General features: G+C 45.2%; 1 long non-coding RNA gene across 1 annotated transcript; it reads left to right on the forward strand.

The window, feature by feature from the left end:
• Window positions 1–1,927: 1,927 nt before the first annotated feature.
• On the forward strand, window positions 1,928–7,752 carry LOC113964258. The gene is made up of 3 exons (XR_003533132.1): window positions 1,928–4,468; window positions 5,603–5,653; window positions 5,991–7,752. It is a non-coding gene; the product is annotated as an uncharacterized LOC113964258 (long non-coding RNA).
• The last annotated feature ends 6,492 nt before the right edge of the window (window positions 7,753–14,244 follow it).

A 14,244-nucleotide genomic window follows, 5' to 3' on the forward strand; every position in this document is an offset into this window, starting at 1 on the left:
TGAGGGTGTCGTCCTTTTTATAAAATATGCCTAGAATATCTTGGAAAGGACAGGGCTTTGAAGGCAAGGAAGTCTAAATCCTGAATCCATCCCTTGGCAAACATGCCAATTTCAGTTCAAACAAGGACAGGGTGGCTGAGTCGCTTAGTCAGAGCCTTTCTGCTTTTTTTTTCCTTTTCTTTCTTTTTCCCCCCTTCATTTCTCTCTTAAAAATACGCTATAAATCTTCCCACCTTCCTCCTCCTCCTCCTCCTCTCGAAGCCGCGAACCGCAGCACCCTCGTTTCCCAGCCGCCCGGGACTGGCGAAGGGAGCCCCCCGCAGAGAAGGGGGCGGACGGCGCGGCTCTCCCGCGGGCGCGGAGCCGTGCGGAGCCCCGATGGAGGGAAGGCAGCAACCACCATTAAGGAGGAGGCTGCCGAGTCGGAGCCGGGGCGCAGAGGAGCCCTTTCATAATTAATAAGGCAGCTCAGCCGAAGAAGCAAGGGGAAGGGGGGGACGGGGTATTGATTTCGCAGCAGAAGCTGCTCTAACCTCGGCTATTTATAGGCGCCTGATGCCTTTATAAAGAAATGCACATCAAAGAGTAAACACGTCCTTTTTACTTATAAAGCAAGAGCCCAGCTGGCGACCGGGGGTGGGTGGGTGGGTGAGTGGGCGATGGGGAGGTAGGGGCCACAAGTTGGTGCGAGGTGATTTATTCCAGTGGGGAGCCGTTCCCTGTGCAATAGCTCTCTTTACCAATGTGTAGGGTGGAGGGTCTCTCCTTCGCCCCCTCTCCCCTTCCCTTCCCAAGGTCCGCAATGTAATGTGTAAGCAATAGCAAATGTAACAGTTCATAAATCAAACAGTGGGTCGCAAGCCAATCTGCATTTCCCAAACGGATTGAATCCCAGCAACGAATGCGCTCAGGAACTGGAGCCAGGCGCCTTTACCACTGGAAGCAATGTTGATTTTTTAATGATAAAATACATTATGCGTGTGTTAGGGGGGCTTTGCAGAGCTCAGCCTCGCTTCAGCAGATACAAGTCTGTTGGAATTTCGTTTTCTTTTGGCCTCCCTCTAGTCTCAGTCCCCACCACCACCAAAGAAAAAGGAAAACCCTGGAGAGCAGAGCTTTGTTTAAATGGTTTGGGTTATTTTCCCTCCCCACAGAGGATATAGACCTAAATTGATTTTTCTGTGCACATCTCTGTATTCATGAGGTCAGGCGCTGCTGTTATGGTTTCCTGTAGCACGAAATTACAGATGCCGAGGAGAGACGGAAAAGAGAGCCCTTGCTGGGGTACGGGGAGCTCCGCAGCCTGTTGTCTACGCCGGCCGGGCTCCGGGGACCCTTGCCGGCGGCAGCCCCGCTCCGCCCCGGGGTGCCTGGGCGCAGGTCCCGCCCGCTGCCGGCATTCCCGACACCGCCCCCGCCTTCCCGGCTGCTGGACGGTGTCCGTCCGTCGGAGAAAGGTGGAAGGGAGCCTCCCAGCCTTCCCTCTCACCCCTCAGAAGAAAGTTGAAACGCCATAATAAGGGGGCGATTTCCAGCTCATTAGAGGACTCGAGTTATCTTCGCGTGAGGTTCAATTACTAATGGATAATCTCTCCGTAATTAGCACATCCCCCAATTAGCCCTTCATCGAGGAGGATAATAAACGGTGGCAAGGCGGGGAAAAACAGCCCAGCGGGTTGAGAAGGAGCCCTGTGGTCTTGCCCGGGCCCCTTCCCTCCCCTCCTGCCTCCCCCTGGACTCTCCTGTCTGGGGCTTCTAATTGTCGGGTGCCACGGGGCCTCCCGGGCTAGCCTAGCAGCACCCCGGGATTTCCCGCCCAGACGGCAGGAAGTGAAGCAAACCGCGGTATCGCCGGCTCAGCTCCTCCTGGACAACCGGCAAGCGCGGCTCTCCCCGCCGGCAGCTCCGTGGTTTTTTTCGGCGAACACTAGCAATTAACAAACTCCCTCTCACCTTCCCCCGTTCATTTTATAAGAGCTCCTCAATGCGCGAGGCATTGGTTGTTCTCTTTCCTGCCCCTTTCAGGGGTTATTTCTGAAGCCTGCGAGCAATAGTCGATTTTATTTTTTTTTTTTTGACCCCAGGGGTGGTTGCTCTGCCTTGCCTTGTTGTGTGGCCAAGGAAACATAAGCCGTCCGCCAAGTCCCAGAAAGGGACTGAGTGTACTGGATTTGCCTCCTGCCGCCTTGCACCTGTAGGGTTTGTAAGGGCTGCGGGGGAAGGCTGGGGTGTCGCTTGCCAGGCTGGTCCCACTGCCCCAGGCAGCAGCTGCTGTAGCAAGAGCTTGAAAAGGTTCAAACTTCTGAACATTCCTTCTTAACTCCTGGGCAAACGTGAGCTGGTGAACTGGAGAGGGGAAAAATGCAACAGAAAAGCATTTAAATGTTGACAGAGACCACAGTAAAATTATCCCCTACTTAAAAAAAAAAAGCGCACACACACACACAAAAACATAAATGCAGATCAACAGGAAAAAAACCACAGCCGGAACAAAACACAAGCCAGTGCATTTCTAGCTGGCTGGATAATCGGCAAGGCTTGCAGCCATTGCGGCTCTGCCTGCCCTAATTCCTGTCCCCAGCTCCGACTGAGCAACCGCATCCCCGCAGTCCCCGGAGGGCCGCGGGGAGCTGGCTCCTTCCCCGGCAGTGCTCGATGCACCCGTGCTTGGCAGGCGGCTGCTCTCCTCCTGCCTTCCCCTTTTAGCAGCCTGGCTGAGCCCTGGAGGCAAGGCTGCGCCTCGCCCCTGCCTGGGCTGCCCTCCGCCACGGCGAGACAGTGCCAGCACTGGGCTGAGGTGGTGGTGGTCGATTCTTTTTGCTTTATGGGGGGGTGTGGGGGAAAGTCCTTTCCCATCTCTTCAAAGGCTGTAACAGGGAGATGGAGCGGGCCTGCGCTGGGAGAAAAAGCTTGAGTACAAATATACAAAACTGAGGAAAACCTATATATGAATGGTAGTGAAGGCAGACTGGTTGGTGCTTACAGAGAGAGCAGGGAGGTATGGTATAAAAGTAAGCTGCAGTACTCACTTCACAGGACTTTCTGGTGGCTATGTCTACGTTTCAGAAGCAGCAGCCAGATACTGTTGGCCCCTGGCTCATTTGCACAGTCTAGGGATGAATGGATTGGTGACTCTTCCAGCCCGCTTCCTCTTCAGGACCCTTTTTAAATCTGTGCGGTTGCTGTCCTGCCCAGTGAAACCCAGTAGATTCTGTGAAGGGCTGACAACCTAAGGAGAAAGAGGCCAATTCAGCCTTCCTATTCATCAGGGCTGATTCATTAATGATTAGTGCCATTAGGTGTACTACAGCAGTGCCTGAGGGTCCCAATTAAAGGAAAGTGAGCTTGTTAAAGCCAGATTCTCCCTCTGTTACTCCTGCCTGATGCAGAGGTAGTGCCTCCAGGGTGGACAGCAAGAATAACCCCGGCTTTCCAGGTATGCAGCCTCTGTGCCTTTCCCCCTCACTCCTCTCACTTTTCCCTCTCCTTCACCTTAGCTGCAGATCCTGCCTACAGGGTGCTGCGGAGCGAGGCTAGTGCAGGAGTTGGCTAGAAGGACTCGCAGGAGGAGGTGGCAAATCAGGTTATTTTTCTGAGCCACTTCATTTTTCATCACGAGTGGGTTTGGGTGGTTTTTTTTGGTTTATTGGGTTTTTTTGGTAGGGTTTTTTTGGCAGGGTTGGGGCAGGCAAAGTGATAAGGACTGCAGAGGAGTCTGTTACAAAATCAGATACGATTTTAGCTGTCTGAAAGAGTTCCTTTAGGCTACAGGCAGCTGATGATCAATGGTGCTGTTGGCAAATGTGCTTCCAGCTGGCTGCTGCCTCTCTTGAGGGACAGTTTCAACGCAAGGTTCATTGCAATCGTGATACCGCAAGGGGCTTTCATTTACTTTGGGCTAAGGATCTGCTGCCCAGTTCCACCAGTGAGAAGAAAAGCTGGAGGTGATGTGGGAGAGTGACAACAGCACTGTTATTGGTGAGTTATTGGTTGTTCCTTTCCCCTCAAATTCCCATGGTGGGTCTGTGTAAAAAATTTCTCTAAAGGCCCTGTGGCCTCCTCCTGAACTGTGCGTTTGCTAACAGATGGGCAGATTGTGCTAGCATAGGCTTTGCCTTTCAGGAGGTACTGAAAAAATAGGTTTAAATGGTTTAAATTGTCAGAAACCCAGCCTGTGGCCTGTGCCCTAGCTTTTTAGGCTTTATTGTTTGTTTTATTTTGTTTGTTTGCTTATCTCCAAAGCTGATATAAAAGAAAGACTGAAACAGCCTCCCGAAGGTCAAGGTGAGACTGACCATCATCTGAGTGCTGATATTCACCAGCAGCAATAAATCCTTGTTCCCAGGTGCTGGAAGTCTCTTCAGCTAGAAAAACAACATTACTGCAGGGGCAAACAACTAGTCCTGACCTTTACACAGCCATTCTTTGGGAAAAAGTATCGCCTGAAGTCAATATGCATTCTGCCGAGGTAAGGATTTTGTATGCTCAGTTTTACCTGAAACAGGAATGTTATTCAAATATGAACTCTGGGTTCGTGCCACCAAAATACAAAGTGCTTGTGTGTGCATCATGCTTTGCACCTTCAGGTTTCTTGGCTATGATATCAATTTATTAAGGACTGTGAAAAACTTACTAAATCTCTCAAGCATCAAAGATCAAATCTTCAGGGCACCTTTTTTGCTGTGAAGCAGCCTCAAGTGTGGATGGGCAGTGCGTCCTTTAATACCATTTTAATACCACCATTTTTTTTAACACTTTGGAAACTACTGGATATTCAAATTGATGGAACAAAAAAACCAAACCTCAGTCAACCAAACTAGAAAAAAAAAGAGGCATAAGAAAGCATAAGAAAGAAGCAACCACTTATATTGATAGGAGTTGTTTTAAACAGATTTATCCCACCTTAAACCATCTATTTTGCTGCAGGCACTGTCAGTAAGTTTTCTTTAGGTACATAGTATAATTCTGCCAAACGCACCTCTTCAAGAGTCAAACCATGTGTCTAAAATAGTGTCTCTCTTTGTCAGAACTTCTTATAGTAGTATCTTAAGTACAAGAAGTTTTGCAGTACATTGCCAGTTTGGTATTTATGCTTCTTTTAATGCATTGTGTTTTCACTAGATAGTGTAGGAGATTTTTTCCATTCCTGTGCTCCCTTGGGGCACTTTCAATTTTCCAGTCCCCTGGCACAAGCTGCCTTTTGCAAAGGAACAATTCCTGTAAAGCCACTGCCTCATTTTGTTTCCCATATTCTAAGAAATCCTTAAATTATGTTGTCAAATAAAAAATCCAGAGCGTATTTCGTTGGCATGGAACATTGGTCACATTAGTTTTGCAACGCCTCATTGAAGGATCCAATATGTCAGAAAATTGTCCTAAACTTTGTTTTTTATTGAGGCTTAATAGATGCCCTTGTCCCTTTTACTAGACCTGTGATGCAAGACTTAGTTTTATTCTGTTGCCAAGACATTTCATTTGATCTCTTTCACCTTTACTTCCAGTGTCTATTAAATGGGAGTAGCACTTTGAGACAGTTGGTGGGTGAAAAATGCTACATGAGGAGGTAGGCATTATTAATTAGAACAATCATTTTATCTTTTAGCTTTCATCAGAAGAAAAATGCCTGAATTGAAGTGACAACAACAAACAATAGGTAAAGGATGCTTCCCTGTGGCTTCATAGATCTGCTGTGTAACAGAAAACATTCAGCCCTGTGTGCCCAAGAGTTGTGGTTCACACCTCCATCTGAAGAAGCCTCATCTTAAAAGATGGTGTAGCATACCACCCTAATGCAGATGCTGCTTTGCAGGCATTTCTGGCTGTGAATTTCAGGCTGCATCCTTGGCTAAGCTGTCGAGGCCAAGTTGCAATACCTGCCCTTCTTGAAGAGATCCCAGTCCATTTTCAGCCATGTCTCTCACTTCTTGCAAGCTCCCTGTTTTGCTGTGCATCAAAGGTTCATTTAATTACCTTCCCTCTCTTTTCTTTAGGTGTTGGTGATTTGCACTCTCTCCACCTAAATCAGATATCTGGCACATCAATACTTAGGAGGCTTAGGAGAAGAAGAAAACATCAATATTTCACTGAACACACAATGTCGCACAGCTCCCCACAACTCCCAGTCTCCATTTTAATGTCCACCATGGTTACTTTGTTTTGGTCTTTTTTGTCAGATGACTGATTTCAGTTTCTCTTTGAATCCCACCTGTGTGAATAGCTTGTTTTTCTCCCTAGCAAGTGTTAACAAGGAACTGAAAGGATTTTGTTCAGGCTCACCAGTCAGGCAGCCCTGAGGTGGCTGACTTCTAGGAAAAGCCACAGCAGGAACAAGTGAGAGCCAGCCTACGCACCAGACACAGCTTTGTTGGTCTTTAGTTTATGTTCCAACTCGTGCTCGTGTTAAATGAATCGCCGTTAGCAACTGTAATACAGACAAATGCAAGGAAGAACAAGCTGGACGCTTTATCACGGAACTGTGCTTGGGAGTGATGGCCCATTGTAACACAGACTCACCCACCACAGTGGAGCTGTGCCAGCTCACGGCAATTTAAGACTTGCTGCGCTCACTGTAGTCCATGCTCTGAAGTTCCTGATCTCATCCTTTGTGTGAACTAGATCATGCAAATGGGGACACTGGAGTCACAGGGAAGTTGAGTAGAGTTCCGCATGAGCACTGATGTGAGAATGAGCTGCAATTAGCTCTAAACTCACTCTACCAGCCTGTCATTTCTGAGCTCTACCCCTGCTGCTCTGTAACTGGAAGACTTTCGCTCTAGAAGATGGGGAGAAGAACATTTTGCTCATGCTCATATTAATCAAGTCGTCTTATGAGCTACTGAATCTGTGAAATTGTATCTCCCGTGGAGTTCAGTGGTAATGACTGTCTCTGATGTGGACTCTCTGGTGTCTAATAATACAGTTTTGTTTCTGCAGTGGATGCACTCCTAGCATTTTTTCTCCTCTGCCTGCCTACTTCCACAGCTTAAACCTTTGAAACTTCTATCCCCTGTCAAGTTTGATCAAACTCAGCTCACAGGCTCAAAAAATTATTTAGGAGGGACCGACTGGCACTTGCACAAAACAGTGTGATCTCATAAGCTTCCTTTCCTTGGGAAACTAGGCTACCAACCTAGCAACGGGGGGAAAAAAATGCCATCCTGCTAGCAAAAAGGACCTCAACACTTGGTGGAAAGAGGAGAGGTGGGAGAGGAAAGTGAAGCTGTTTTAAGGGAGAAAAATAACTGCCTTGTGGCTGCAGAGCTCTCATACACTTAAAGGGCCAACCTTGGAGACACATGCTGGAGAAAATATTCTCCAGGAGATGATAAGTTCTCTCGTGAAAATTGGTAAGGGAGAGAAATCACCTGGACTCATCTTACCACCAGGCATGCTAAATGGATATCTATATGGTAAGAATTGTCCTCAGTGGTACCTGTTTCTCTCTGTGGACTAGAGGAAGCCACAGACACAACTAGCATGCAACTCATGTGCCTGCAGTATCTAAAACAAGGTGGATCCTATCCCAAAGGGAATGGTCTTCTTACCACTCTGTCCTTCAGACCAAAGTTTTCCATGGTGCTGCTGCAGGTTTTGTTACTTCATGTACTAGGTTTGTATGTTAGAAAAGTTGTTGTATGTCTTAATAGCTGCAGATGTATGCATGGTTTTACTGGGCATTTATTAGCACTTATCCTCTTTGCACTAAAACCTTTCTTGTCCTTGTACCTTATGGAATAAAATTCTTTAAGTGAGCTTTAATGATTCTATGATTCTACTTCTTTACAAATTAGGAGCTGTTATCCTGCTTTTATTTGCTATCACATAATACTTGAGGCTGTCAAAAGTATTATAGTGCATATTCATATAAATTGATATTTAATTTCAGTAATTATAGTGTCACTAATTGTATTTTTGCACCTGATGCAATTACTGACATTCAGCTCTTTAGATCTACTTTGTTCTTTCTAGATTTAGGCATTCCTTACTCTTTAATCTTCCCTGCCTATGGTAAATCGTATGCACAATGAAACTTGGAAATAAAAGCTCAGACCTTCCCATCAATTGCTGTGTGCCAAATGCATGGGATAGTTTAAAACTGTGTGTGTACCTAGAGTGCAGGATACACTGAAAACGCCATTGCCTATTTATATGTCTTTTTTATGAGGCTTAGAGTGGGTTGTGTTATCCAAATACTGTACAGTGCTTAACTACTTGTACTGGCCTATTGGTAAAGGTTTTCCAATTTTTAGGGGGCTTTTTTTGCTTGTAACCTTTCACTTAAAATTATTCGAGGGCTGCTCTGGCAGCCCCTTGCACCTGGTTTCTTGATACTCTTTTCCTCATTGCCTTGCACTGGTGCATTTGTTATGTTGTATTCCCTGGGAAAGGGTTTGCTTCCTATACCTCAGCCATCCTCTTGTCCTCTTCTCCTCTATCTCATTGCATTGCTGTTGAGTTATATATAATTCATAGTCTGCACTGAAGTTCCCACACAGTCTCCACTTGGTGCCTTCATACCAATGACTGCATATTAGAACAAATATTACATATAATGAGTAAATAATAGTAATTTTAATAGCGGATAAGCAATACCTAATTACAGACAAGTATAAGGCTTATCAGCCAATTAATGTGCAACATTTGTACTTAATTAAGCATAATCCAGTCAGTGCCAGTGTTGTCATCAGACAAAGATCACTGAAAAGCAGTTTGAGCAGGCTTTAATGAAGGGTGTAATTTTACTAGGGTGTGGTTGTCGGCAGAACTGTGATCCCTTGTTGCACTGGAGCAGATACCCAGGAGAGGACTCCCGACTTCATTTCGTCTTGGTTGGCTACAGTTTTCCTTTTAACCTTGAACTTGATGTATGCCATCAGCTACAAAATCCATGAATAAAGTGTGTGCTTTGTGTCTCTCAACCTGCCTCAACTTTCTTTGTGTTAAAGTGCAAAGTAAAAAACTCATTTGGGCCATGTAATTCCTGCTCTGTCCCAGCAGACTTTGAGGACAGTGATCCCTCTTCTTAAAGATGCCATTGGTCTCTAGGTTATAGTCCACACGGAAACTTGTTTTGATTCAATTTCATTAATAGAAAACCTTTAGTGAGCAGTACATCTCTATTATTATTGCCACATGTCAATATTATTGCCATCCATTATTTCACTTTAGGAGTGGCTTTTATTATTCTAGCTTTGAAAACTGTCCCCAACTGTCTTAAATTAAACCAACATAAATTTAATTTAACCTGAAGGGAATGACTACTCCCAGACAGTTGCCATGCTTCTCTGCTTGTAGCAGTACATGGTGCTTCAAGATTTTGCGGCCTATGACAGAGCCATGGCTGCATCCAAGATGGAGTGTCCGTGTGGTAAGGAGGACTGACTTCACTACGTTTTACTGTTTGAGCTCGTCTGTAAAAACAAGCCCTTTGACTGAGTGACTAAATTCACTGCTTGCTACAAATGCATGTAATTTATAGATCGTATCGTAACAGTGGGGCCTGAGCTGGGTGCCCAGGGGGTGATGAGGTAGTATGACAGTGGACAGGTATTATGCAAACTGCTGCTTGTACAGTTTGTTGCATAAAGCTTTATGTTACAGCTTCTTTGGAGCAAAGACTTAGAGGTCTGCAGAGATGCTCTCTCAAAAAAAAAATAGCCTAAAACTACAACAAAAGTTAATTTGCACTGAAGTGACTGGAAAACCTTAACAACAAGGTGAGTAACCTAAAAAGGACCTACAGCCTTTAAATCAATCATATCTGAACAAAAAAATTCAATCTCCTTACATCAAGACACTCTTTGCCCAAATATCCCAAGCAGTGTCTCCACAACAGGCATCCAGGTAGCCATGAGAAACATGGCTTGTATCTAGTGATTTAAAAATCACCAGCAAGGGTGATTCCATACCTCCTCAGCCTTTGTTGCTGCACTTTCTTCTTCACTGTTAAAGGTATCTTTCTCCTAAGCTCAAACTGAATTTTCCAGCTTGAGAAATGACTATGAACAAGTTGGCTAAACGCCTTTCAGGAATGACACAGACCACATGTGGACATCATGTGGACCTCTCCAACACTTTTTTGTGGCTTTCTAGAATTCTAATGTGATAAATGAACAGCCTCAGGAAGCACTTGCTCTTTTAAAACATTTTCTTTTTGCAGAATATGCTCTTTTGATTAAATAAACAACATTATTTGGTCATCAATCATTTCCATGTTTTCTGACCAGCTTTTCTGAAGTCTCACTAGGGCAAAGACTTGCGAACAAGTACATGAGGTTATTCTTGTCTCTTTCAGCTCCTGGCCTGGGCAGAAGGAAAGCCCCCTCAATTAAATCCACCATGTCCTCAACTGGTTACCCTCCTCTACCATGGCCTTTTTGCAGCACCTTTCCTCAGCAGCTTTGTAAACTATATTCCCCTCACCAACCATGACTGTGGTCAACTGAGACCTCCAAATGTCAAAGCCAGTAATAGGGGTAGTGTCTCCTAGCACCACGTCCTGGAGAGCTGATGGACTCCCAGCAAAAGGAGCAGATTATAAGGCAGTGGAGCTTTAGTATTTTTACACTGTGACAAGGAAACTTTGTGTCTTAGGTTACTTATAGAAGCTGCTTCAGAGGATGAAGGTGTAGGAGGAAACATAGTCAAGAGAAAAAAGCTTACCCTGAATATTTCCATTCAGCATACAGGAAAGCTGCTTGGTGACATGCAGAGGTTTGCCCCAACTTTCTGTGTAAATAGCACTTGGCTTTATCATGTGGACTTAGCACCTTTTCTGGAGGAGCTGGGGTCAAAATTGACTGCATGTACTCTGCATTTGGCAGTGAGAAAAAAACTCCTTGGGGGCTGTGGAGCTCTGAGAGCTTTAAAAATGTATTTAAAGGTCAGACAGCAGCTTTGGCTACTCATTTTAGCTTTTTTATTCTGACATGTTCCTAAAATGGGCTTAGACTCTGAAGGCACCTGTTAAAGAGTACAGTGTGAACAAAATCTTCTATGATCATAAAAGTGGAGTTTCAAGACTCATATTTTTGGAGAAATATAGCTCTGGAAGAGAAATTTAGGAGAAAAGAATACACTGACTGCAGCTGGGACTGTTGTATTTGGTAATGGAGATGATCATGTGGAACCTGCCTGAGTAATATGGAGAATATGCCCCATGTATTATTTTCCAGGTCAGTGAAGCTCCAAATACAAAATGAAACCATCAGAAAGTTTCCTTGAGCCTATGCCACTGATGGCAACTCTGAGTGCCTCTGGACTTGATTTTCAGAAGTTCCAGACCATCTCGGTTCCCAGTGTAATCAAGTGGAACTGTGGCTGCTGATCTTCAAGCTTAAGCACAGCTTGAGTTATAGACTTCAAGACTCTAATGAAATATTTTGTTCTTAACCTGCTGTGCAGATATGGGTTAGCTGTAGCTTCGGATCCCCTGTCTTAACTGCTTCAGGGTTGGATTGATGGGAAGGTTGTTTCTGAAAGAAAACAGAAGTAAATGGTTATGTAGAAAAGTGTGAAAATGGGCCATTTTCAGTGTGTTTTGCTGTATCTCACCACTTTTACCTGTCCTCCCTGAAAGACAGGCTTGGTTGTATGCACTTTTATTGTCTGAAGCTAGTTTTTGTTCACAGACTTAGCCAGACTCCCTTAGGTAATGTTTATTCACTTGTGTCACCAGGCAAATTCTGACACAGCTCATCAGCAGGAGGAGGGGCTTGTCCTAAATCTCCTGTAAGATCAGCTGACGGAGCAGTGTTAGATAATGCAAGTCCCCAGGTAACATGCAGGGCTGCAGATTATTCCTCAAGAAGTTTCTCTTTATATTTTCCCCGCCCTTCTCACTCCACATACCAAAACTGTTGTGCCAACCTGCCTCCAGAGGCCCTCTTCTGTGCCCTCTCTTGCATGCTCAGGTCCCCAGGACAGGCTGAACCCAGGTGACAGACGCAGTGGGGTGTTGTGTGAGCTGCAGGGCAGGAACAAGCCTCACACAGTTACCTTCAGCCAGCTGCCCCCTGAAATCAGCTTCTGTGCTGGATCCCACCCCACAGTACATGGGAAAGAGAGACTCACCGGTGCTGCGGGGTAGGACCTGACAATGTGGGCAATCCCAGACCCATGCCCAGCTGACACAGGCCTGGGCGGGACAAGCCTGTGTGTCTCTGGCAAGCACAGAGCCCAACCTGGCATTGCCTTCTGGAGGCACCTGCTTTTCTCTCACCATCGACCAGGAAGTTCTCTATAATCATCTCTGTAGATACCTGCGATGGCCTAGGAACAAAGTGGCCAGAGATGTCCTGCAAGCATGAATAGTTCCCACAGATGCTTTAATCTTGTCAAGAGGAGGGTGTTTTTCCAGTCCTGCATATAACTTGAGACCAGAGACCTAATTACCTCACAACTTTCCTTACGATGATACTAGTTATTTATTTTGAAGTATTTGGGGTTAGGCTAAGGGCATGAAAAAATAGAGAGGAAAGCCAAATCTTGAGCTTTTGTGGCTTTTTTTTTTTTTCCCCAGGACTACCTTGCTAAAGGATGCCTGAGGAATGCCTGGAGCCCTTGGCTGCAGGAAGGGGGCAAGAAGAGGTGAACTGCTTTGCCTATCGAGTATGAGGTTATGCAATGATAGATCCTCCCAGATGACTTGTCAAGTGCCTCTGCTAAGCAGGGACAAGTACAGAACAAGGGCATCATCACTCAATAAAATTTGCAAAACTGAAAGATGAGAAGAGAGCATTTGCGATCCACTAAATGTTCCTTCATAGCCTTTTTGTCTGACAACTTGACCGAGCAGCAATAACGTCACCTGTTGCAGGCTCTTGTGGACAAGTCTCATCTAGCTCTGGGCTTTCATTTGCATCTGGAACATTTTGTCAGATGTCATTTAATTTACTTGGCTGCTCAACAGGCAAACACAACAAACTGTATTCTTACCCATCCTTTAGCAAAGCAGATAGCTCAACTAATATTAATGTTTTAAGGTAACTGCTGCTTCCTTATTGCAAACCATGATACAGACTTCAACATGTACAGTATTAATTGAAATCATCCATAGGAGATTTAGCAGCTCTTGCCTGAAACGCTCTCCTCTACCACTGGCAAGGGCAACCAGGGCCCTCGGGGAGAGGTGCAAGTGAGTGTGGCAGATTCACCTACGCCATGCCTCCATGTTGTTTCCAAACATCTATTCCTGATTGATAACCTGTGTGGATGCTGTTTCTGCAAAATCAGAGTGCATTGTTCCTGCTTAATTCAGCCTTCAAGCTGCTTTTAAGAAACAGCAATGGCACTTTATATTTGCATCTTACTTTATTCAGTGCTAACTTGCAAGTGCAGGCAAGTCCTGGGATACATGATCCATTATCTTAAAGGAGCAAGAGCAGTGTAATGAATATGCTCAGTGACCTAAGGGAGGATCTTCTATCCAGCCATCTCATGGAGGGGATCTGAAATAAATTTTGCCTTGGAGATTTTTGGGAAAGAAATGGCGTTGTTTTCTTCACTTGATCAGTAAAAAAAAAGGAAAGCAAAGAAAATAAAACCAGCGTTTTGATGAGATATGCTCTTTGCATTGTTCTTGCAGAATAAACTGGGGAAAATAACTTTTCACTCTCATATAGATTGCCACCTACAAATGTTGCTTACTGCAGAGGGCTGCCCGTTTTCATGGCATCCGTATCAATGGCAGGAGCACTCATGGACAGCAGATATCCCTCAGATGTAGGAGGAGAAATATTGCCAAGTTACCCCGGGCTCTCATCAGTCAGACTGAAGATGGGCAGTTACACATTCACTTATGTGAAGTAAATTGTCCTGGGCCAAATCTCTCATTTGTCCAGTAACAGACAAGCACCCAGATGAAATTGGCATTTCTGAGAAGAGAAAAGGAGCTGTTCCTTATCAAGTGTGTATGTGTGTGACTTGGCACCCTGAGAATACCTATGAAAGCCAGGCTTCCTGGGCCCTTTCCCTTCTAAGTAAGCCACACTGCTTATCCTTGTACCTTCATAGCCATCAGAAAGCATCACCTGGTGTTTGTCTCTCATTTTTTTCTTCACAGAGATAGGCCAGAGAAGCCAGTGATATTCCTGTGAGAGCTGTAGAGTGTTTTAGAGGTGAGATCCTTTGTGCAGATGGAAAAAAAACATGGGTTATACGGGCTGGGGAAGGTCTGCTTTTCTTCAGAGCACAAGAGCGGGGTGAACAATACAAAATCACTGGCATTTTGCACAGGTGTGCTTT

The sequence above is a fragment of the Neopelma chrysocephalum genome, unplaced genomic scaffold (genome assembly GCF_003984885.1).
Source record: "Neopelma chrysocephalum unplaced genomic scaffold, ASM398488v2 Primary Assembly neopelma1_26b, whole genome shotgun sequence".
Lineage (NCBI taxonomy): Eukaryota > Metazoa > Chordata > Aves > Passeriformes > Pipridae > Neopelma > Neopelma chrysocephalum.